This window comes from Cryptotermes secundus, unplaced genomic scaffold (genome assembly GCF_002891405.2).
Source record: "Cryptotermes secundus unplaced genomic scaffold, Csec_1.0 scaffold1775, whole genome shotgun sequence".
NCBI lineage: Eukaryota > Metazoa > Arthropoda > Insecta > Blattodea > Kalotermitidae > Cryptotermes > Cryptotermes secundus.
The window spans coordinates 153512-178272 of NW_019743175.1; the positions used below are offsets into that span (position 1 = coordinate 153512).

At 39.8% G+C, this 24761-nt stretch overlaps 1 protein-coding gene across 2 annotated transcripts in view; it reads right to left on the bottom strand.

Moving 5' to 3' along the window:
* Nucleotides 1–7019, bottom strand: part of LOC111874039 (facilitated trehalose transporter Tret1-2 homolog) — a 78826-nt gene extending 71807 nt beyond the window's left edge. Inside the window, exon 1 of one of the 2 annotated variants that reach the window (XM_033755304.1) lies at nt 6999–7019. The gene's annotated coding sequence lies outside the window, so the exon portion shown is untranslated. Of the gene's footprint in view, nt 1–5439; nt 5506–6998 lie in introns of those variants that run through there. The other variant, XM_023869172.2, reaches the window with a different exon arrangement.
* Between the last annotated feature and the right edge of the window lie 17742 nt (nt 7020–24761).

The following is a 24761-nucleotide window of genomic DNA, read 5'->3' on the forward strand; positions in this document are numbered from 1 at the left end:
TTTATAGTTATCCGCACCCCAAAGCCTTAGCTGGAGATCCATTTTTTCCCGTTTTGTGACATCAGTCTAAGATTGATCAGTGACGGTTAATACTGGGTTCGACATAAAAGCGCTTATGTGCAACAGAACTCTTTTCTCTAGACTCTATGGTTCTCAACCTCTGTGAGCCCGCGCCCCTGTATTTTTTTGTTTTATAATGAGGTATAATTGATGCGAGGGTCCGGTACCGGGCCGCGGCCCGCCTGTTGAGAAACAGTGGCGTAGAGGCCTGTTATGACGGAAACAATTTTGGATGTTACATCAAGAGGATTCGAATAGAAATCAATTGTATTAATGAATATTTTTCTCGTTATGTCCCTGAAAATGAAAATTATGTTATAAAGTAGTGAAACAAATGAAGACAAGAAACACAAAACTATTCCGAATTACAGTTCTAATGACGCGAAGCAATTCCCGTACTAAACATGTATACATATATTTTTTAGAGAAGTTCCTGCTAATACTCTAGCACCTCCGAAGTTCAGAGCGTTCTTAGAGAAGTGCTCGTTTTCAAGATGGTCAAGAAATTATGTTTTCATGGAACAAGATTGTTCACGGCCGTGTCCACACAGTTACTCAACCCTATCCTGATATGATAATATTCATTTTACATCACAAGAATCTATTTTGTTACGATCCGTTTTACTAAACAGGTTGGTAGAGTGGTAAAGATTTAGATTAATATAGCCGTACCCATTTTAAATTTCTACCAATCTACCTGTCTCTCGAGTGCCGATGGAATACCTAGAAATAGATCTTAATCTCTTCTTTCAAACCCTTACTGTGTGACCATTCAAAACCATGAACGCATTCGTCTGCATGTAACCTCTGCAGAATGAATTCGGAAGACTCAATTTAAAATGATGCCCTGTACCTCGGTCTAGTTGTCAGAGTTCCTGCATATAGATCTAGATGTCCCGGGTTCGATTCCTGGCCCTATCAGATTTTTTAGAAGTACTGAGTCTGGAACAGAGCCCACTCAGCCTCGTGACGATAATTGAGGAGCTATTTCAAGGAAATAGCGGCTCCGGTCTAGAAAACCGACATTAACGGCCGTGGGGATCTGTTGTGCTGACCACGTAAGACCCTCTATCCGCAAAAGTTGACATTACCTTCACCGACAGGCGGCGATCGGTGGGTATAGTTCGCTTGTGGACTACTGGCCACGGAGTTTGCTTTGTTTTCTTGTACCTCGATCTCCCAATTGAGCTATTCTCACGGATGTTTCTAACAAGTTTTTGCGTGCATTTCTTCTGTATTCCATGAGCTGTACAGATTTAATAAAAAAAATGTAAATTTATCCCTATGCTTAACTAATTAAACACTACACCATGAAGGCGTATGGGGGAGTGGATGTATAGACCCACAATTTTTTTTTACGTTGGCACTAGTTGGAGGTGAGTGGTCAGCTTTACCCCCGGGGAAAGAGCTCCCGGTACCCATTGGATAGGTGGCTGGGTGGACCCCAGAGCTGGTCTGGACGACATGGAAAAGTGAAAATTCTTGCCTCCCACTGGGACTCGAACTCCGACTTCTCGGTCGTCCAGCCCGTAGCCAGTCGCTATACCGACTGCGCTATCCCGGCTCATTGTACAGGTTTGACACTTTTTAAAATTTCTACATTAAAATACGGTATGTATTTGGTTGTCAGTTCTTCCTCTATGAAGATACTAGTTTAAGAAACATTGGATAGACGTCAATTTTTAAATGGCTTATACCTCTACAGATAGTTTAGATAATATCTGGCCTTGAGCTATTTAATGTTAAGGTCATGTTGTAGGAAAACAAAACACGAACCACATTCTACGCACTAGATCAGTACAGGCATTTTCTCTTCTCTAGCCCGTTTTCAAATTACAGGATTGAAATATTAACATCTAATGTTCTACGTTTGTCGCCTCCCGCTCTGAAGCCGTTGAGTCAGCCAAAGCAAAATGTACTTGTGCTAGTATTCAATTTATTACTCCTATCTCATTTTGGCATTTTATTTTATGGAACGTTAATAACGTCTTTCGTGTTACTCCAGTTTTTGACTGGAGAAGGTGAATCAGCTATGTGCCACTAATTAGTAGTGGACCTTGGATATTCTGATTAATTGCACCAGGTGTCTCAGGTGGCAGAGTGTCGTGTACGGTGTGTTGTTTCCTTATTGCTATGTTCCACGAAGCGAGTTGGCTCAAATGATAACGCTTTTCACTTGTAGTCGCCAGATTGCTTGTTCGAAGCCTGGCAGACATCAACTATTCTAATTGAGGTTTTCATGGGTTTCCTCAGTTTCTCCACACAAATTCGGTAATGCAGCCTTAAATTAGGCCACGATCACTTGCTTCCATATTCTTTCCAATTCATTATTCTCTATCGTCTAGACATTCGGCGCTGTGTGTTTCGAGTCTCCTACATCTTGGTCAAGTAAACTGCAGATAAATACATCATGCTTAATTTCTTTGAACTTTTTAGGCATCATGTATAAAAAAGGGTTTAAAGTGAACACAAAAAATAATGAGATACGCAAAAATCAAGTAAGGCATGTTGACCACATATTTAAAACCGAAATTAACGGCCGTGGGGATCCGTTGCGCTGACCACGCGACACCCCTCTATTAACTAAAGTTGGCATTAACTTCGCCGACAAGCGGCGGTCGCTCGGTCGGTATAGTTCTCTTGCGGGCTACAGGTCACCGAGTGTTTTTTTTTTATTATTTAAGATCGTTTTAAGTTCAAAATTTCATATTCCGCCGTCCAATGATATATCAACATCAGACTGCAACCCTGTTTCGTTTTTATTACCTTATGAAAACTTCCCTTAACTTTTGCAATTTTTTCGAAATGGGTCACTGGGAACGGCCACTCAAGAATCATATAAGCTCCAGCCCACAGTACTGCAGTTTATTCAGCAGCAGACTGCTCCTAGATATACGGTATTAATGACTAATGAATGGGCCATTAATTTACTCAAGAAGATAAAAGATATATAAACTTGAATTAACACCTGAAAGTTAATTTTTATTGCATATTTGCCTACATATATTCTCTTTTTAGAAGAAATTTATGAACATAGAATTACTGGTCACGGTAGCCGAACGGTCTAAGGCATGTACCGTCTTCGCTCGCTCGGAAGCCGAGATCATGGGTTCGAATCCCACACAAGGCATGGATGTATGGTATGTATAATTGTTTATTATGTGTTTGTGCTGTCCTGAGTTTAGGTAGAGGCCTTGCGACGAGCTCTCGCTCGTCCAAGGATTCCAACAGTCTGTAAAATGTTCATGAGACTGAGAATCAGAGGCCAGGTGTTGTACCTGTGACTATCTTCCCCTATCGGACGTCAGTGGATATCTTTTAACCTATGCGGTGGGAAAAACTTTCATAAAAGGGACCAACAACAACTCGAAGTTTCAAAGAAACAGTAACAAAATAATGTATAAAAAAATTACATAGTACAACCTATTAAAACACACAATTTTCGATTACACACCCCTTTTTAACGTCTTACAATTAACTACACACACTCTACTAAACCTACACAGCACAAACCAACACTTTTTATTCTTATCCTAACCACCATTGAAGCAGAAAATGTCCTATATTTAATAATACAAATGCCGTCGTGAATGCAACAATTTATTTGGTTGTAGATCTTTGTCTTTTCTTCCTCTACAATACATGTTTCGGCCGTAACTGACCATCATCAGGTGTATTGCTCACTACGTAGCTGTCACACTGCACACAGTCCAAAATCTAAAACATCAGCCTGTCAGTTTTGTTTTAAAATCTCGCCAACACACGCTCGTCAATTTGATTTTTAGAATTCCAGTTTAAAATTTAAAATTTAAGGTTTTAAATACCAGGAACATCTGCTCTTGTCTACATGTGTTGCAGCGGCTATTTCCTGTTTCCAGCACCGTTCGCGTATTCTGCCCAGGCTCCCTGTTTGTGTGTCGCTGCTCATCTTTAATACTTTTGTGTTGGGGAGATTTTAAACAAAACTGACAGGCTGATGTTTTAGATTTCGGATTCGGACTGTGTGCAGTGTTATAGCTACGTAGGAATAAAAACACCTAATGAGTGCTAATTACGACCGAAACATGTAATGTAGAGGAAGAAAAGACAAAGATCTACAACCAAATAAATTGTTGCATTCACGACGGCATTGGTATTATTACATTAGAAGTGTATAGTGCAACAGGATGCTTAAATATAATACAGAAACTGTACTTTAACAATCAATCACAGACCCGACCACGGACAAGAACTCGCGCGCTTTGCTTCAGTCCCACTATTCTGAGTAACTGTTAGAAACAGAATGCCCCAAGACGGCTTTTTCTTCTTCAAATTCCAAAACTCAACATTTACTCAACTCACGGAAAGGCTGCTGGCACAAAAACCCCTAGGTCGGAAAATTCTTGCAGGCCGCTCACCTGTCGCGCGAAGCCAGACTTGACCGGGTCCTTCGCCTGATTCGTAAGCAATCTTTAATAAATACCGTACAAGCGACTGACAAGGAATGCGAGGCGTCAGCCGCGGAACTGGATCCTCGTCTTCCGCCCATTCATACGGCGTTTAGCCTATGTATCCAATCTTACAAAAATTATACCTAATATCTAATAAAATAGGCACAACAGAGGGCCCAAGGAGGCTGTAGAACCAGTGAAAAAGGAATAATGAATATCTTAAAATTAGAATAGTAATTAGACATAATATGTAATTAATTACCTGCACGACACAGAGATACCTTAGTAGCAGACATTTTTCTTTAGATTTTATTACTAATTAAGTGCTGACTGTACTGATTTTTAGAACATTTTTTTTAAATGTAGTGTGATTATTGATTGTAATTTAAATGAAAAATTATTTTCATATTTACGTTCATATGACATGAAGATGATTTTGAAATCGATAGATGGCGCTGTTTGATAGGTATTCTGATTTTCTATAGATTGCTTGTTTAACGACCCTCTCAGTAACTGAGACTAGGCCTTTACAGCAGCCATTGTTCGAATGGTTAAAGAAGAATGGACTGGAAATAAGGTAGAAAGAAGCAGCCGTGCTCTGTATTGAGATGCTATCCCGAAATTTGCCTGGAGTTACTGTGGAATATAAAGACACATAAAAGTGACGTAAAATGTTGACTAGGAAATCTCAAAGGATAAGCTCTTGGAAGGTGTTTATAGGCCTTGGCATATATAAGATTGAGATATCAAAAATAATTTCGGAGAACTATACAATGCTTTTCCTCCTTGGATTGCTTTTGTAAATACGATAATTACGTTTCGGATTCTATGACGCCGCGACATTTCTTAACCAGATTACCAAATATCAACTTTTGAAAGAATATCTTGTACAATGAATATTCTATTATTTATGAGTTTATTTTAAGAACACAAATGTGGCAGTGCTTACCAGTCACTTATTTCCTGGTCGGCTGCTCGCGCTACACCTTCAAGATAAACCTTTCGCCTGACGATATGGAAACAACTGACTTACAAGTTTCATAGTTATTCCTTAAGAACGACACTTTCCCCTACGCTTTATCTCCACTTAGTCACTTTTTTGATTAACGTCCCAGGGAAAATTTCTCGGTAAGGATTGGCAGCTGCAGTATAAATAGCTTGTTGACCAATCTCGTTGCAATATCCGTTCGAACAACTATAGAAGACAATGTTATTACTAAAATATTTTGTGAAGTAATTGCTTTCGTGCGAAGGAATTTTTCATTGTTATTTAAAATTATATCCTGTAATGTAAGCAGAAATTAATTGATTTATGACTTTTGCTGTATCTCTCGTCCATATTTTATGTCAAACTATTACTTTAAAATTGTATCTACTACGTAATTATTTAAGATTTTCCATATGAGTGAAATATTTTACTACTATTGCAGTTCCGGTATTGCTGAAGATCTATATGGATACTATTCACTTCGTTGAAATATCGAAGTAAAATACAATAACAGTGACAGAGCTAGAGAACAGCAGAATGGTTATTATGAAAATATCGGACCAAAACTGCGTAACAAACAGACATGCAAAGAGTTACAGGAACGCTTTTACCGTCTTCAGTAGCTTGCAGCTACTTCAACGTACCTAGCAGATATCGTCTCTTGGCCTTTAAGTCTCTAGATTTAAATGGATAATTTTAACTTATAAACACCAAAGAAAAATTATATAAATGAACATTAATCGTAACATTTATAATTAATTATATGAGACATAATTAAACGTTCAGTGTTATGTACTATTTTTTTATTGCTAGTGGGGTGGGACTAAGTCCCTTGTACTGCGGCCACTTCTGGCCTATTGTACCAGCCCCAGATGATAGGTGAGGGTGATTGTGGAGCAATTGGTGGAATGGAGATTGACAGGGGAAACCGAAGTACTCGGAGAAAACCTGCATGAGCGCCACTTCGTCCACCACAAATCCCACTTGACCAGACCCCGGGATCGAACCCGGACCGCCGCAGTGGTAAGCCAGCAGCTAACCGCTTGAGCTATGGCGCGGCCATTGTGTTGTGTACTAACAAACCTTCTGCTTTCTATGATTGTGTATACAATACTAAACTTTGAAACTGGACCGGACCCTTCTTGACAGACCTGCTCTCTAGGAAGCGATTCAAGTTCATTTAAGATAAAAGCGGCGAAAGCTTGTAGCTCACTCAGAATGTAAGATTATAGAACTTATAAAGGCTCTTCACATTTAAAATGAGGGAGAGCAAGGGTGGGAGTCAAGGAAGACGTGAGAAGCTCGAACAGATCGTAGCCCTGTTCCGTGACAAAGCAGAAATTAGAGAGAAAATCTAAAGATTGGGGAAAAAGGAGGATGAAAGAAGAAAGAAAATGATGGCGATATAAGGAGAAAGAAGAGAGCGAAGGATAAAAAGGGAGATGTAAGGAGGAGTAAAGAGATAAAAATGAAATTGAGAAGGATAATCCTACGCCTATTATCTTTAACCGCTGACTTACCAGTTCTTGTCCAGCTCTTGGGAAGTTCTTCCTTTGGTTTACAGCTTGAAACGAAAGATAAGAACTGCAATGCCAAGCGTCCAGTCCGCTTTTAGTTGGTGAAAGTGAACGCAAAAGGGCGGGGGGTGGCACGGCTTCACCACGACGAATGTCATCTCTCGGACGTCCCATAGTTTCTCCTGACTAGCCCGAATTTTTGCTGCATCAAGCGCCAAGTAATTTCAGGTCTTACAATATAGAAGGATTACAGCGAGGAAAATAATGCAGAAACAGTTTAATTTTATCCATGCTATTGTGTCTTCGTGCACAGAGTTCATAAAATATTTCGTCCGTGCGATTGCCTGTGTCATCATCAAACTATTCCAGAAATTTCTGTAATATGCTTATTTGTTTTTCGTAATCTATTTTGTATTGTCCGAATATTGATCATGGATCTCATAGGTCCAATATAATTTATATTTCACTTGAAGGTAAAATGGAATTTATGAGGGTAGATCTGAGGTTAAATTTGTCCTAGTGCTTAATTAGCATGCCATGAAGTTGTATGAAGGTAAACTTCAGGTAAATCTCACACATTCTTAAAATCGGCACTAGATATGGGTAAGTGTTCATATTCGCGCTCCAGCCTCTGGAGCAATAGCCTCCAATAGTCATTAATATATTTTTTTAAACACATGGCTCAAGTCTATAATCGAGTACATGGCACTACATACAGCAGTTATCACTAATATCTGTGACTCTTTCTTTCCTATGGCGCTACAGCCCCAATTTGTACCTTGGCCTATCTCCTTGAAAATCTCCGTTTCACTTCGACTTACTAGATCTTAGACATTCGGTAGGACTCCTTGGGCGGGTGATCACCTCGTCGCAAGGCCTCTATCTGTACACAAACTCAGAAAAACGCACATACACACATAAACACTAAACATCCATACCCTGAGTGGGTTTGGAACTCACGATCCCGGCTTCCGAGCGAGCGAAGATAGTTCATGCCTTAGACCGCTCGGCTACCGTGATCGGCAATATCTGTGAATTACATTTTAATTTTTTAAATATAATTTTACGCCTAACTAATTGCAAATGAAGCGTTTTACTCTGTGAATGGTGTGTGTGTNCCGGTCGGTATATTTCGCTTGCGGACTAAATGCACGGAGTTTGTTTTTGTTTGTTTTTTATTGTTCTCTATACAGTCACCTTGCAATTTCACGTATTCCCCTTGTCGCTGTATGAACTTCGTAAATCCAGATGCACTGGGGGGTTTGTTGTCACTTCCAAATATGGTGGACACAGTGCTGAATCTGCCCATGGTATCTGGTCTGCATAGACACCGTTACCAGCCCAAAGAGATATAAACAGTTATCTGGATTATAAGAAAATATTGGAGCACTTCAAATTACGTTTCTTTAAGAAATTCATTACAGAATGTAGCACATCTTCGGGTCAACGACAGTTGTGCAACATTCACTAATTCTGTTATCATAAAAAACCAAAACTAAACTCCGTAGCCTGTAGACCGCAAGCGAACTATACTGACCGAGCGACCGCCTCTTATCGGAGAAGTTAGTGCCAACTTTTGCGAATAGAGGGTGACACGTGGTCAGCGCAACGGATCCCCACGGCCGTTAATCTCGGTTTTCTAGACCGGGGCCGCTATTTCCTTGAAATACGTAACTCCTCAATTATCATTCGGTTATCATGAAGAACGAGATTCTGACATTCCCAAATGTGCCAAAATCAAATGATTTTATAACCATCTGAGTAACATTGAAGTTCTTAAATTGTATGTTGTAATGATGGGTTAGATAAATTAGGGTTCGTTTGTAATAGAAATGTTCATATTTGCCGGTTATTAGGGAAGGAACAGATGAGCTCAATGTACTCATATATAACAGGGGAATTAAATACATGAATGGTCCACAAATTTGTGTTCGTAAGTTTGTTTTGGCTAAGCAAAGAACGACTTTTGAGACTTAGCGAACATTTGCTTTGATAGGTCGTCTCTCATCTACTCTGCATGTAGTCCATTAAAATACGGTTATAGAAACAGGGTTTATTTATACTCGTACTTTCGAAACGAGATGAAAGTACCGGTGACGTTTGCTTTATTTACATAATCCGTTTTCGCCAGCTGGGTGTCTTAGACACATGCTCCTTGAAAGATAAACAAGACCAACATAAGTGATGTGTGCAGAATTATGTAAGGGAAAAGCTGCCTACTTCAGTCTCAACCCCAGAATTTCATTTCTGAGAACAGAAAAATCAAGGAAAGTCTTACGCTAGGAGAGTCTTGTTTCCCGACCCATATTTCACTGGGGCACTTCTCTCGTATAGGGAAGTAAGGATGACCATTACACGGTAACATTTGTTCCTGAGCTATGAAATTAACTACATTATTTTCATGGATGAAAACATTTCTAGAAATTTCATATGTATATATGTGTATATGTGGAAAGCAAATGGAAAAACTACCACATTATCACTTTTCCTGGATAGTCTCTTTCCAAAAACAGAAGATCGCATTAAGTGGAGGAACTGTTTTGGAAGAGACTGTGGACCTGTCGTCTGACAGATTACTGATGAATGAATGAATGAATGAATATTCCGAAAGAAAAACAATGTTATACGTTTATGGATTCCGAAGGTTCGTTCGTCTTTCACAAAATGTCCTCATTTGGCCTTATTCTGAGCCACTTGAATTCAGTTCACATAGTCTCATGTTTCTCTAGAATCTGATACACGTACAATATTATATTTAGTCCAGGTCACCTACATGGTCTATTCTAATGAGGTTTTCTACCAAATATCTTGCATATATATTATATGTATACTCCGTGACCTGTAGTCCGCAAGCGAACTATACCGGCAGAGCGACCGCCGCTTTTCGGCGAAATTAGTGCCACCTTTAGCGGATAGAGGGTTTCGCGTTGTCAGCGCAGCGGATCCCCACGGCCGTTAATCTCGGTTTTCTAGACCATATATATATATAAATGTTCCACTGGGTGCAAGAAGTCTGGCCCCTGTCATACACTTTGATTTAGTCAGTATACCACGAGTTAAGAGTAGAGATCATCGAAGATATCATTATGAAAATTAATTCGCCATACTCTTGCTTTTCTTATATTCGGTATGTATTTCTTAACCAACGTAACATTGGCTACATTTCAGAATCTGAGACCTAATTTATTGTGATATGACGCCCGAAAGCCGGGATCATTGAGCCAGAGGAAATGTATTTTGATAGGCAACGGCTCGGTAAACACATTCTTGCGGAAACGAATAGGTACGCGACAACAGAAGAACCAGTTGTTAAGCAACGGATCGATAAACACAAAATAGTAAGTGTATTGTGGGAAACTGTGTTTTCTGTTCGGCCTGTGCAAAATGGTTATAAATAGAATTCGGCTGAGAAGAGTGATTTGAGTTTCGAGACTCCAGCCTGCTGGGATGTGAGCTTGGGAACAGAAGAATTGAATTGCGTCGAGTCTTCGGAGTGTGCAAGTTGGCAAAATAGTGGCAACAAGACTTCATATGTGAGACTAATATAACTACTGTGTTGAAATCCGTTACCAGGATATGACTAGTGAAGACTGAGAACTCTAGCGTGTGTGACGGTGAACTCTAAAGTGCGGAGATTAGCAATAACATTGTAATTGCTTGTAGTTAAGAGTAGAATGTTTAAGGCGTCAACAAATCCAATCATCCAACCTAAGCACTTCTATAACTCACGCATACCCCCTACTATGTGACAATATACATCTGGATTTGAATGTAAATACGAAGCGTGAACGAGAGACTCTCCGCCATTTTCACACTTGATAAATTACAACGGCTATTATTTGTTTTTAGGACATGCCACTGTGTGTTTCCCACGAAAAGTGATTCGTTCTGGAAGAATGGCTAGAGAAAGCTGACAAAAGAACCAGTAACTGAGGACGTACACCCAGCTGTCTACTTTGACACTTCAGAAGTGCCTTGTGCAAAATGAAAATAAGAAGACAATTTTATAGTGCTCCATTTACAGGAACGTCAACTGCTGGACACATTAACCGGCTTACGAACTGTGTGGTTATTTATCGCAAAACTAACACTACGATGCATCGTCTTCATTGGACAGTTGAGATTTATTCAATAGGTGAAACATATCCTGCTTTTACAGAAGCCGAAGTGTCATCTCCGCTATCACAAAATCCCGTAACATTGCCGCGATCTGAGCTAGGGCAGTAAGTTCACAGCTTCCGAATATTTTCTTTAATTTGTTTTAATACGTATTATCCCTGCATCTAGACATCGGAATTGATCTCATGTCCGTCTATTTTCAGTCCGTGTTATATACAATTCCTCTTGCCTTATTTAATTTATTGCTACGTGAACTGCCCATAAGAGTAAGTAAAGCTATCCCTGTAACAGGCCGTGAAGGCCCATAGGGCTGTGAGACGTTGAGGGTCCCACAGTATCTAGACAATCGGCTCAAAGATGGCGGTAAGGTTGTCAGCCTTACGCTCCAGCCGCGCTTTACTCCCCAGGAAAATTATTTTATTAATTCCTGGTACTCATTTCTGTTAGAGGCTCAGTCGACCCCAGGGCCTAGTGTGGCTGGAAGAATTAGGTCAATTGATAGGGGCTTGTACCCGCGACCTTCCGGCTTGTGTTGTTTCAATCTTCAGTGTTGAAGCATTATATTACGAATACAAACAGTAAAGCTCCATATTATATAATTTTCTCCTTTTCCCTGCTACTTCATATTCGTCAGATCTGAATATTTCCCTCAGCACTCTGTTCTGAAACACATGTTACATTCTTGCTTCTGAGTAAGAGACCTACTTCACAGGCATAACAAACTACAGCTAAATTATAGTCATATTGTCGATGTAAGGACCATTTCATGACTTCAAGTTTTCTGATATACGTATATTAACATGTTAGTGACGAAGCAATGCACGGGCGAGTCGTTTGTTAGTAATGCATGAAATTGCAACATATGAGGATTAGGGACCCAGTGGTGAGTCACGCTGACTGCAGTCCGTAGGACGCCGGTTTTTCTTGCTCGTTACTTTGTCACAAAACCCCATTCTAAACAAGTAGCAGTTACTGTATTACATTACAAGGTTAGTGCATGTAAACCCGTCGTCCATATGAAACTTAACTTAGAAATGCAAGCCAGCGGGAGAGTGTTCAAGGCCAAACTTATTAAGAATATGTAATACTTTTTCAGAAGAATTTATAAATTATTTATATACAGAACTATTTTCAGAACCTTCAAGTTCTATGAATAGTTTGTGTGTAAGCATCGCAATGTGGAAATTTACAAGTTAGTAAATTATGCTTTTCTAATGTTACGTCAGCCGGTCACGGTAGCCGAGTGGTCTAAAGCATGTACTGTCTTCGCTCGCTTGGAAACCGGGATCATGAGTTCGAATCCCTCCCAGGGCATGGATGTTTAGATTGTGTGTGTGCGTTTTTCTGTGTTTGTGTACAGGTAGAGGCCTTGCGACGAGCTGATCACCCGCCCAAGGAGTCTTACCGAATGTGCAAGATCTAAAAAAACTGAAGTGAACGGAGAAGTTCATGGAGGTAGGCCTAGGCCCACTGGGGCTGTAGTGCCGAGGGGGAAAAAGTTACGTGAGTCATTCGACGAGCTGGCTTAGTGCCATAGTACTGAGTTAGTAGGACAATAATAATCACTTCACAAAAAAAATAGAAGGAAACGAAAAAGCGAAAAAAAAAAAAGAGATAAGAAAAAAGAAAGCCGGAATAAGAAATAAAGGCAGGAAGAAATATGGAAGCATAATATAAGTGAGAAACAGGAAAGATAAAAAAAATATAAAAGAAAACAATTCCGTCCAGTGTGACTGGTGAAGTTTTTCTTATTTCAATTCTTCATGCCCTTACATGTTTCGGTCCTTAGAGACCATCATCAGGGGGACTTCGATACAGTTTGGAAACCACTATTACAGCGGGTGTTCTGAATGTTAAAATATATATACATATAATGTTGACAATAACAAATGGATAAGAAATCGAAAGTTTTCGTAACTACAGCGGCTGTCTTGATATATTATTTTTTTTTTAACTTTTGTTATTTAAGTTAGAATTTATAAACCAAATTGGTTCGTGTTCTCTCTCTTATCACCTCTCTTGACGGGGGTCGAACTTGTGCCACCACAGGACGACATCAAAGAACCCTCTTCTCAGGAAAGTCAGGAGGCACAATACGGCCCCCGTCAGGAGAGGTGACAAGAGAGAGAACAAGAACCCATTTGGTTTATAAATTCTAACTTAAATAACAAAAGTTTAAAAAAAATAATATATCAAGACAGCCGCTGTAGTTGCGAAAACATTTGATTTTGTATCCATTTGTGTATTGTCAACATTATATGTATATATATTTTAACATTCAGAACACCGGCTGTAATAGTGGTTTCCAAAGTGTATCGAAGTCCCCCTGATGATGGTCTCTAAGGACCGAAACATGTAAGGGCATGAGGAATTGAAATAAGAAAAACTTCACCAGTCACACTGGACGGAATTGTTTTATCTTTTATAATATGATTAGTGTGACGGACCAGAATGAAACAAATCAAATTCAAATTAAAAATGAATTAAAAGAAAATAGGAAGAGAAGGGGAGGAAAAGAAAAAGGAAGGCGAAAGAATCAGCGCAGGTTCCTTGCATTATTAGCGCTATTGCAAGTATTCTTCAGCATAAATATTAAATGTGTCGCACAGTGTTTATGTAACGCCCCCCCCCCCGCAAGGTTTCTTTTGCTCTGGCACCTGTGCAGCTTCCGGGCTTAACAGATGGAACGGCGGTCGAAGCGGTCATGTGGTTAGCTTCCCTTGACGACACTGATGCAGCATGCCTGCCAGCTCTCTAACGGGGCGTAACGCAACACCGCAGCAACAACTGATAAACCGTAGGGGTTCGAGGTGCGAAATGTCATATGTAGACTTATTATGAACGCGCCTACACTGTGTGCAGTCAGTAGACGCCCTGCAGTGAGATTTGTTGTCTAATAATACAAAAGTTAGAAATGTTACCGGTTTTGTAACTACGTAAATTGTGAAGAAACAGCATAGTGTACGAGTACTTCATTGAGTACACTTTAGACTTAAAATTCCGTAGGTAGAAAGTAATGTTGACCCTGTGCTTAATAAGGACTATGTCATTAGGACGTATGGGGGAGTGGAGGCCATTCTTGATGGCGGTGGGTGGTGAGCTTCATGCCTCCTCTATTTTACCACCGGGGTAATGGCTCCGGTACTCGCTGGATAGGAGACTGTGTGGACCCCAGAATCGGTCTGGACACTGTGAAGAAGAGAAAAATGTTGCCCTGCCTGGAATCGAACTCCGGCCGCCCTGCCCGTAGTCCGTCTGGATGCCGACTACTAAGACTCCTATACGAGGAATAGAACAATGAAAATGCATGAATAGCAGGTTGGCAGTAATCATATTTTGTTACGAAATAAACGTGTTGTCTATGCATACGTTCAGGAAGTACACTTTAGTGTTTGACAATTGTTACTTCCTGTATATGTTAGCAATTGTTACGCGCTTTCAAAGGAATAATCCACCATATTTTACTGCACCTGCAAGGCTAGCAATGTGTATAGACTGCCGATAGGTACATATTCCTGGAAGCAAGGCCATCTTTGACATGAACACAAAACAAGGCGGTGAACATAAATGTGACAGCACGGTTTGCCGCTAACAATCTTTTGATCTAAAGGAAGAGAGAATAGGATAAGTAAAGTGAGTGGCGAAAGAAGCAGGGAGGGAGGGAGAGAGCAAGACGGAATGGATTGAAAGGAGTGGAATAAATTGAAATTAAGAGGAATTATGTGAGTGCCATGTTGAACAGTGACCATTGTTTGAGGATGCACGATGTTTCGGAGGTTCGCTGTAATTCCCATGAATTGGATGATTGACTGTTCCTTGAATTTACAATATTTTTATTATTTTACTCACTTGCACAAGTAACATTACATTGAAAACATTGTGATGCTGGCAAAGGTTCTCGAGATTTTGAAGGATTTGCACGTTTTCAGCGCCCTCGAATACGAATAAATGGTTTTTGGAATGCTGTATGTCTCTCTGTCCGTCTGTATAAGGTATGCATGTATCTGTATATACGTACGTATGTGCCCCTCGCTAGAATCAGAATGGATGAAAGAATTTTATTCATATTCAACTTTAAACAAAGTATCCGTCTTGGACACTTCAAACGGGACCCAACAAATAAAATTGCAATTTTCTCTAAACTGCTCAAATAAATTATATTTCATTTAGGCAACTTATGGATATCACTCCTATAAATAAAATTGTATAAGTTATTTCTTCAGGAAGATAAGAGCACTCCCGCTAGGGGCCCAAAGAAGAAATGTGTAATTTCTAGGAAAGAGCATGAATGGTTGGATGGATTTTATTCTTGTACCTTCAGCAGCGAATGTTGTGTACCGAACAACAGTCTATTCCGTTTCCAAGGCAACGAACATATAGCTTTTCATATATGGGAAATTGTGTACAATGACTTTGTATCGATTTCTTTTTTAGTTTAGTGGCGATCCATGAAGCTACAGCATTTAGGCTGGTTAAAACGTATAGCAAAGTCCCTATAGGTAAATATTTGATAATTTTCCTTTACAGAATGGTCTAAAACAAGGAGATGCTTTATCGCCACTGCTTTTCAACTTTGCTTTATATTATGTCATCAGAAATGTCAAGGAAAACCAGTGGAGACTGAAATTAAGTGGGACACATCAGCTGTTGGTCTATGCTGATGATGTGAATCTACTGGGCGATAATATAGATACCATAAAGAAAAACACAGAAACCTTAATTGACGCTAGTAAGAAGGTTGGTATAGAAGTAAACACAGAGAAAACTATGTATGTGTTGCTGTCTCGTCACCAGAATGCAGGGCAGAATCACGATATAAAGATAGGAAACAGATGCTTCGGAAATATGGCACAGTTCACATATTTGGGAAAGAAAGTAACAAATCAAAATTTGATTCAGGAGGAAATTAAGAGGAGATGGAATTTGCGTAATGCTTGCCGCCATTCAGCTCAGAAGCTTTTCCCTTCTCGTCTGCTGTCTAAAAACACAAAAATTAAAATATACAAAATTATAATTTTGACTGTGGTTCTGCATGGGTGTGAAACTTGGTCTTTGACATTAAGGGAGGAACATAGAGTACACGCGATGGCGTGACAGTATGCTACAAGCCGGAAGGTCGAGGTTACGATTCCCGATGGGGTCATTTATTTTTTTTAAATTTACCTAATCCTCCCAGCCGCACTATGGTCCTGGTGTCGACTCAACCTCTAACAGAAATGAGTACCAGGAATATTCCTGGGGTGTAAAGGGTGGCCAGCGCCTAAGGCTGATAAACTTACCGCCGTCTGTGAACTGATTGTCTAGAAAATGTGGGAGCCTCGAGTTCTCACACACATATGGGCCTTCACAGCCTGTCACAGGGATACCTTTACTCTTTGCCTTTACATAGACTGAGGGTTTTTGAGAACAGGGTGCTGAGGAGAATATTTGGACCGAAGAGTGATGAAGTGACGGGAGGCTGGAGAAAATTGCATAAAGAGGAGTTTCATATCTTGTACTATTTTCCAAATATATTTAGAATGATGAAGTCAAGTAGGAGGAAATGGGAATTGCATGCATTCCTTGCCCTGTAGATGTCAAATCAATATTCCACTTTTTGTCGTGAACACTACAGCACATCTCTCATTGCGTGTTCAACGCTTTTCTTTTTTGCTGTCAAATGATTGGGGGCTTTAATTTTGTCCACATAAATATAATGCTCTATATATCTCCAAAAGAAGAATTCGAGCGGTGTCAAAGCGTTCCCACGTGGCCACACGCACTAAAGAAAGAGTTAAACGCTGTGCCCCTGGTGGCCGCTCGTGGAACTGACTGAGTGGAGGAATGCAAATTTCAACATAAAATTTGATGCCTTTTGTGTGTTTGGAGACAAGAGAGCTTTTTTCGACAAGCTACGATTAATTTTTGGACACAGGGCACAATATTATACTTGTATGATGATCTGATAACTTAGGTAGTTCAGTGTTTAGCGTACTTGCCTAACATTCAAAGGGTCCTTGGATTGATTCCAACTATCCTTAGGACTCTTAAACAATAAACGATTATCTCAGCTTAATTACAACCTGAAGACGGGAGTCGAGACACCTCCCGAAACGTCGTGGATATGAAACATACGTCAGACAATATTGTCCGACATAATGAAGTAACCATTATTATCTATACTTTAGAGAATCATGAGAGAGAAAGAAGGTCACAAGTGTGTCTGTGAGAATCATTTCGTTGCTGTGAATAGGAGGACATGGAGATTTAGCTGTCACGAAACTTTTGAAAATTACATTACGACACTGAGGTCAATGTCAAAGTCAGTCTACGTCACGACGCAACCACAACATTTTGTAGTCAAGGTTACATATTTAACACCTTGCGTCGTTATGTGCTGAAAGGTTTTCGTTTCCTGTTACCACCCATAATGGAGATTGCCACTTGATGTGAATAACCAAGACAAAAGCCAAGTGTTGGAATGCGTTTCTTTGTTCAAAGTCTAAAGATTTTGTTAAACCTAGAAAACAAAACACCACATGTCACAGTTATTTTGAATAGCAGAAATTTCCTCGGATAATGGAAACAATGATTTAATGTTTCCTGGCGCATACTAAGGCTGCGAATATATAAGAAGCGAGAAAGAGTGGACTTGCAATTAGAGCTTAGGCGTGGGGTTCATTATCGAAAAAAAACATTTGTTTAAAATGCCACAAGATGCCTCAAACTCATATTGATATACCGGCATGACCTAAGCCCTGAAAAAGCAGCATTATTTTTTCAAATGTGCCTCAAAATGATTAGAGTGTGTCCTCGGTCAGAATGAGGTCCAATATGAAGCATTTGTGAAAATGGTAATGAACCTTCGGGATTTCTTGAACATTTGGGTAACAGTAAATTTTTCAGAGACCAAAATACACCATACAGATTTTCGAGTGATCCATTTTTTTAATATTTTTGACGCGATGAATATTTAAAGAAAGGAATAATTTCTGGCTGTGTGCTGAGTAATGTCTGTAGTGTACCTTGACCCTGTGAAGCGCAGTGCCTATATTGCAGCTTGGCTCTGTGCAATATGATGCCTATATTGTGAATATCTTGGCTCTGTGCAGTATGAGGCCTGTATTGTGAATATCATGGCTCTGTGTAGTACAATGCCTGTATTGTGAATATCTTGGCTCTGGGCAGTATGATGCCTGTATTGTGAATATCATGGCTCTGTGTAGTACAATGCCTGTATTGTGAATATCTTGGCTCTGGGCAGTATGATGCCTGTATTGTGAATATCATGGCTCTGTGTAGTACAATGCTTGTATTGTGAATACCTTGGCTCTGTGCAGTATGATACCTGTATTGTGAATATATTGGCTCTGGGCAGTATGATGCCTGTATTGTGAATACCTAGGCTCTGTGCAGTATGATGCCTGTATTGTGAATACCTAGGCTCTGTGCAGTATGATGCCTGTATTTTGAATACCTTGGCTCTGTGCAGCATGATGCCTGTATTGTGAATATGTTGGCTCTGGGCAGTATGATGCTTGTATTGTGAATATGTTGGCTCTGTGCAGTATGATGCCTGTATTGTGAATATGTTGGCTCTGGGCAGTATGATGCTTGTATTGTGAATACCTTGGCTCTGTGCAGTATGATGCCTGTATTGTGAATACCTTGGCTCTGTGCAGTATGAGGCCTGTATTGTGAATATCTTGGCTCTGTGCAGTATGATGCCTGTATTGTGAATACCTTAGCTCTGTGCAGTATGAGGCCTGTATTGTGAATACCTAGGCTCTGTGCAGTATGATGCCTGTATTGTGAATATGTAGGCTCTGTGCAGTATGATATTTGTAGTCTTAGTATCTTGGCTGTTAGATTTATGATGGCAATAGCGTGGGTGTTTTGGTCCTGTGATATCTGATGTCTCTTGGTTGAGTATCTTGGTTCTGTGCAGTGTATTGTCATAGTATGATTTATCTTCGCAGTAATATATTTGCATCTGAGGCAACTGAGCTTCAGGAATCACGAGCTATATAAATTAATTTTATGTTAAGCAGGCTGTAAGGATTAGTCCAAATTTGAGCAAAATTTTTATTTTACTCTTGCAATTTTATACCCCACAACAGCCTGGATCTCCAACGTAGTGTACAGTCTTTAGGTGTTCTGTCAAGAAAATTTCGTGACTCTTTTTGCCGTTATGGTTATCGAGCCCATCCATTTCATAGTTTGCGGTGTAATCACATAAAAGAACTTAGGTGTTGTTTAAGCTGGGAAGTTCTTCATTATATAATTTTACAAATTTCCTATTTCTCTCCATCTCCTAGAACGAAATATTCTTCTCTTCATTCCTTCTATATGAATATCCTCTGTTTATTTTCCTTTTCCCCGGAGTTGGGAACGATGTTTCATACCCATCTCAACTTGAGGCCTCGGAAATATTTAGGTGGGAGAGACACTTAATTTAGGGACCTAAATGTTGTCTGCTAATAGTATGCCGCTGCTGCTGAAACGTCTAGTATACAGAGAGTGAAATGATAGCATGGCACTATTTGGAATTGATTTGAATGGTCTGTTTGAGCTAGGTTCTAGAAGAAAATTTTTGATTTAGATCATTATCTTGCAGATCACAGTGGCCGCGCGGTCTGAGGCATGAATTCTCTTCGCTCGCTCGAAAGCTGGGATCGCGGTTTCGAGTCCCAATCAAGGCATGGATATCTGTGTACGTTTATTCTGTGTTCGCGTTGTTCTGTGTGTAGGTAGCGGCCTTGTGACTTGCTGATCCACCGTCGAATGAGTCCTGCCGACTGTGAATGTATTAAGAAACTCAAAAAAGAGTCAGGGTCCAACAAAAGATTGTAGAAACATAGATAGATAGATAGATAGATCATTGTTTTCCTATAGGTAATGTTAATTAAACCCGCCATCAAACTCACTGGTATCCCTTACTGAACTTCAATGTTTCGCAGAACCATTGACCTAACCAATTAATCTTAATGTAATTCCTCGTGACTTCATACTGAATATCTTTCCCTGTTGCATAACAATTCCGTTTATATTCAATATTTTTGTTGCTGTTAAATAAGTTTCATTAAAGTTCACGTAATATTCATCATACAGATATTTTCAGAAGCACATTGTACTTCTTCCTGTGACCTAAGTACAGGGTTTCCTGTCTTTGTCCTGCGATTCCAATATGTCATTTTTCAGCACAAATATTTACCCCAGACAACCGTCATCGTCCGTTTCTTATCTTAGTTTGTTTAAACGCCTTGGAGGGTGCGTCACCACAAACATCAATATCACTTATCGAGATAAATCCTTCATTGTTTTCGTGAAAGCTGGTTATTGAATTGCGCAGTCTATAAACGACGATCTCCAGGAAAGCTTATTTAAGTCATGACAGTGCTTCTTTCGTTAAGATTCCCTTGTTTGTCGTGCCCTCAGGGGAGTTTAGACAGAGTCTAAATTATGTAACGACACAGATAGTAACCCCGAACACAGAGGGGCGAATGACAAGATGCATAGGAGCAGATAACGGAAAGGGAAGGTTGTAGAAGGAAACCATATGAGCTTATTCTAGGACACTCTGACACGACGGCTGAAAGCCAGAATTGTGGAGCGACAAGAGACATCCATTGCTAGCCTACAACAACCTAGATAGATTGCAGTTGCTAGGGAACTTCTCACTAAACACGTGTCCGCAGCAACGAATACACGAACGCAACAATAGAGAAAATGTTGGGAACAGTGTTTTCTTTCCTGACAGTTCCGAATTTATATAAGGAGACGTAAAGTTCTGCCGTTATGGTTCCCGGGTGGAGGAGGGGTCGTATACCTCCACCGTGATCCTGCAAGTCGTAGGAGGCGACGAAAAGTGAAGTTTCAAATTTGACACAGTAAAATATGTTCGTGAGTTCCAAGGGACTCTGACCAGAGAAAAACTGTTCTGGCAAGTGCCAGCAGTATATATAAAATACAGACCCGTCATCTCGTCAGAGAGGGGCCCCCCCCAACAGTCCCTAACTGTCAAACAGTAATAAATATCTGGGGCTCGACACGAAGACTTACTGACTGACTGACCGTCAGTCGGAACGTGACTTTGACTTTGACTTTGACTTTGACTTTGACTTTGACCGTTATGGTGTAGCCCTGCGAGTCGTAGGAGGAGATGAAAAAGTAACCCAGTACCTGGGGGTGTAACTGGGCCACCCTGTTCCTGAGGGATATAAATACGGGGACATGACCCTCGAGGTTTGGGGAGTCGCGAATCTGTGACAGTAAAATGTGGTTATGAGTCAAGTGGGACTCGGACCTAAGAATGACTGCGCTGGCGAGGCCCAGCAACAATTGTAAACGACAGATCCATCCTCTCGTCAGGTAAGATGTTACATAAGGACTACAACCGCAAGTGTTCAGTTGGAAAACAAAATGACTGCTCGTGAGTGTTAAGGGGCTTCTTGCCAAGACGGACTTATTAGTGCTAAACCGTCAGTCGTAAAGTAACTTTAATTCTGACTCTGACTTTGAACGTCATAGCAATGGACGGAATATCCCCTTTGTCAATCATGTAAAATATCTCGGTATAATCTTCGATAAGAGACTGCACATAGAAATGATTGAAGCCGAAGCCTTCAGAACGTTTATTATCATCTACTTCCTAATCAAAAATGAGCGTTTTAACACCAAAATTAAACTAACCCTTCATAAGTACTGAGATCAGTAATGACTTACGCTTATCCCGCATGGGAATTAGCGGCAGACACCTACCTCTTACAATTGCAGCGCCTGCAAAACAAGGTTCTCCTATCCACGGGAAATGTTCTAAGGCGCACACCGGCCCGCGATTTGCACACGACTTTAANCGATGGTCGAACTTACGATCTTTCAAGTGATTAAGCTACCGCTGTAGCACAAGATACGTAAGATAGGCATGATCTGCTTAGCAAAGCCCGGACTGACAGAAGACTTGTATTTATAATACAAAAGAAAGAATTTTCAAACATGCCATATTTGCGATTCATACGTTTGACAAACGGCCAAGCCTATTCACAAGAGACAATCACACATTCTCGTCAGAGAGGGTGTTACTTTAGGGCTATGGCCGCAACGGTTCAGTTGAAAAAGACCTCTGGTCGTGAGTCTCAAGGAGTTTGACGCCAAGATAAACTGATTGACGGTAAATCGACAGTCGTAAAGTAATTTTGACTTTGACTGTCATGGCGTGAAGGCGGGATCGAATACCTCTATACAAATCTGCTGTCACTTGAATGAAGAGCACAGTTTGAAGGTGTTTGGCGAGAGAAAAAATTGGTGAGCAGGATGTTTGGACCTAAGATAGAAGTCTCAGAAGAATGGGGAAATTTACATAACTAGTAGTTTCATATTGTTAGGGTGGTCAAATAAAAAAGAATGTATGGGTATTTGGTATGCATGGCAAAGATAACAATTGCGCAAAAATTTATAACTTTAAATTCAATGTAACAGACCAGTTAGAAGACATAGACTTAGATGGGAGAAGACTACCGGGAGAAAATTTGTAAGGAAAATGAAAAGAACAAATGATTAATCTCAAGGTTCCATAAAGCATGGAATTTCTTGACTGGCTGAATAAATATGATCCTTGCAGGGAACAATAGAATTACTTATAAGTGAACTTTTGTTGCTATGTGGCAGTATTTTCCTCGAAACCACGACAGTTATTCCTTCCCTCATTCACGAGAAGCATCAATAAAACGTTCTGCTGAAAGCACAAAAGACCAGAAATATAGCGTAGTGTGTGTTATAAAAGCCTAGCAATAAGATGTTGCTCTGAAATTGCAGCAATAAAACTTTTGTTTTCATGTTTCAAATAGGATGTGTCGTAATTAAAATTCCTGGAATTCCCCTTCGTACCAACTTTTAGTTTATAATTGTAATTTCCTATGTAAAATTGAGTAAAAAGTATAGGCGTTTGTCTTCCCCCCCCCAAAAAAAACAACAGTTACTTGGCTTCTTTGACCAGGAAACAAAAATACCTGAGTAGACTATAAGACTCACAGTTTCTTCCAAATATTTCAATATGAGTGCTAAGGCTAATAATAATTATACGTTAATAATTATATGACTGCTTTTATAATTCTTTGCTTAACTAGCATTAGAACCTTCTCATTCATATTATGCGTTTCGCTCATCGGTCCACAACTTCAAATATTCGCACCATCGTCAAGTTTCCAACTCCTAACACACACACAAACAACCAAATATTTATGCTGAAATTTTTGGTATGTTCATCACTCAGCCATCATGTTGTTTTACATTCAGTAAGAATTTATGTCAACAAAAATTGGATATTGCTGGAATATCTCTTGCGATACACCATTCTAGAGGCCTGAACTAATTGGCATTAATGTTGAACCCACCTCATAGATTTCTGCACGGCTTTGGTTGCCCTCCAGTGCATAAAAGTTATAATCAAATTTCATAAAAATCGGTCACTACTTTAAGAATGTGGAAAGGAGTTCACGCAGACACACATACAACATAGACAACAGTGCGATCTCATAAGCTTACTTTCTGAAGGAAGAAAATAGACTTAACAATGAAATGAAATGAGTACCCTCTTCTGAGTCAATTTCATTCTTCACTTTATTTATATTTAAACTTTTTGTTATGTTCTATTATATATATTCTACCAGGTTTATTTCCTCATCACTGCTAAACTTCATACAATTTCTTTTGCAATATCTTTCTCTGAAGGTGAGGTCCATAGCTAGACGAAATTACTGGGGATGATCAATGTTGGTTTCGACATAACAGATCAACTACAGATGAGTTATTTTTTGATTTCGTCAATTACTAGAAACAAATTGAGAATGCAGTGAAGCAGTGCATGAGCTATTAATAGACTTCCATAATATACCCTGCTTCAGTTAGGAGGGAAGTGTTGCACAGTATTCTTATTGATAGACTTGAAAGGAATCTGACGATGGTGTATACTGTACTTCTTTGGCTTGTTTGGGACTTCATCCATCGTCTGGAATGTAAAAGACAAAACACCACGACGTTTCGGAGACTGGATCTGTCTCCGTCTTCAAGTGAGTAGGTCCAGTGAATGAGACTAGCTCTTTCTAACGGGCCCAACTGAGTAGGTTCATCCTTCCCTACCCACCTGAAGACGGAGACAGATCCAGTTTCCGAAACGACGTGGTCTTTTGTCTTTTACATGCCAAACGATGGATGAAGTCCAAAACAAGCCAAAAGAAGTACAGTATTCTTACTGAGTTTCTTGTGCCCTTGAAACTTGAGAGGCTTTCTGAAATATAAATAAATGGAACAAAAGTGAAGTCCGTGTAGGTAAATATTTTTCAGGTACGTTTCATATTTAAATGGTCTAAAACAAGGAGATGCTTTATTGTCAGTGCATTTAAACTTTGCTTCGGAATACTCAGTTAAGATGATCCGTAAAAACCAGTTTGGACTGAAATTGAATGAGACATCGCTTCTGGTTTATGCTCATGACGTGAAAGATAAATTTCAGGAAAGGGAACGCGAAACAAAGTGATATGATCAGAAAGTATATTTCAATAGACTGTTTTCCGTTACATCCTTGTTTTCTTTTTCGTTTCCACGTTAAATACAGTAACTTCTACATGTTATTTCTCACTTTCCATTTACAGGACAAATTCTCCGATAAAG